Genomic DNA, 1,784 nt, shown 5'->3' on the forward strand with positions numbered 1-1,784 from the left:
AAAAGGCATAATGCATCAACGTAAAACCCAGAATATCAACATATTAACTTAGAATCAATTTATTTTAAAAGTAAATAAAGAGCTGAATTGTCTATGAAACTGTCAGACACATTTTTCCCCTGAATAAGTGGCATGCTAAAACACAATTACCAAAATGCTTTTTATTAAGTAAATTATTAGCAAAGGGAGTAATAGATATTGTTAAAGGGGTGGCCTCTGTGATACTTATATGTCATGATTTAGATAGTTCAACTTTGTATCAGTGTCACATTGGAGAAGTATATTTCAATGAAAAACGAACATCAAAAACTTTTTATTCTACTCAGGCCGGACTGGTAATGTGCCGACATCGTAACAAAGTTTGAGAGTAGCACATCTCACGCATGTGCATGAACACCCAATCATCATGCTCATGAACTACAAAAAGATCAATCAAAAACATTTTTAAAAATTAAAATGGTTTCTTGCTTTAAGATTGTTATGCTAGGGGAAAATATAGCTTATAGCAATACTTCTGAAAACCTTTAAAAAGGCTCTGCTCATGCCTTCAGGCTTTTAGAGTCTAAAAAATTAGAAGATCAAGAGGTTTATGTCCTCCCCAGGGCAAAGAGTTCTGGGGTATACAGTTCCCTGAGAAATAGTTTTAGGTCTTCTGCTACCACTGCATTTTATTATTAATGTGATGGTATTGATGTTGCCACTACTGCTGCTGCTGACGATGATGATGATGAAAATGATGCTGATGATGTTGATAATAATGCCGAAAACCATCCACCTTGGCTCTTGTTATCTCTCTGTCTGCCTCCTTTCCTATTTTTTTATGTATGTGTGTTGTTTTCACTCTATGTATTTTCTTCCTATTCTTAAAATATATTTGTGTTGTTATCTCTCTACCTACTTTCCCTGTAATCATATATGTGAATACACACACAAACACACACACAAACATACAACACATACACACGTCTATGACTGAAGAGACTTAAGATTTTTTTTCCATTTTCAGAAAACTCAGGGCCTGAAGGTTTAAAATATTGCCATATTTCCACCATGGAGCAGAAGCACTTCCAGAATTCAAATCTTGACTATATTTCTGTAAATGCATGATTCTTAACTACTATAATATCGTGCCTCTTCAAAGTCCAAGAATAGCTTTATTTCATTAATATTTATCTATTGTTTTTACCAACTCAACTTTCTGACTTGCAGGCCATTAGCTTGAATAGATTAGGTTATCCAAACCCTCACTCTGATATACTATTTTTGAACTCTGAGTATTTCTGAGTGTAAGTAGGCAAGCACCCTGCTGATTTAGCATCAACACTTCATTATTGATATCCCTACTCTGAATTTATATTTTACCTATATGTTGTTGTCTTCTCTATACCAGTTTTTTCAGACAAGTCGAGGACACTCGTTCCAAAACCATATTTAAAGTGGCCATGTCCCAGCTACTTATGTCTGGATCTTCCTCAAAACTTGTACTTATATGCCTTTATCAGTAAGGATTGTCAGGAGAGAGAAACCACAGAGTGCATGGAATGATTTGGACAGAATCTATATGATTATAATCATATAATATGTATATTTCTCTGTATATGAGTATATACGTATGCACACATATCTGTGTGCATATGTCATATATTATATATATATAAATGAACTATAATGGGGAATAAAAGTAACATGGTAATGAGGGAATGGGAGTAAGAAGTAAAGAGAACTTTTCAAAATAAAAGAATAGAGGGTATAAGGAACAGCCATGCTTCTAGGGGTAACGTAGG

At 34.2% G+C, this 1,784-nt stretch overlaps 1 non-coding gene across 1 annotated transcript; it reads right to left on the bottom strand.

The window, feature by feature from the left end:
• Positions 1-325: 325 nt before the first annotated feature.
• Positions 326-429, bottom strand: LOC112439737 (small nucleolar RNA U13). Its single transcript, XR_003027973.2, has one exon. It is a non-coding gene; the product is annotated as a small nucleolar RNA U13 (small nucleolar RNA).
• Positions 430-1,784: the final 1,355 nt, after the last annotated feature.

This window comes from Pan paniscus, chromosome 3 (genome assembly GCF_029289425.2).
Source record: "Pan paniscus chromosome 3, NHGRI_mPanPan1-v2.0_pri, whole genome shotgun sequence".
Taxonomy (NCBI): domain Eukaryota; kingdom Metazoa; phylum Chordata; class Mammalia; order Primates; family Hominidae; genus Pan; species Pan paniscus.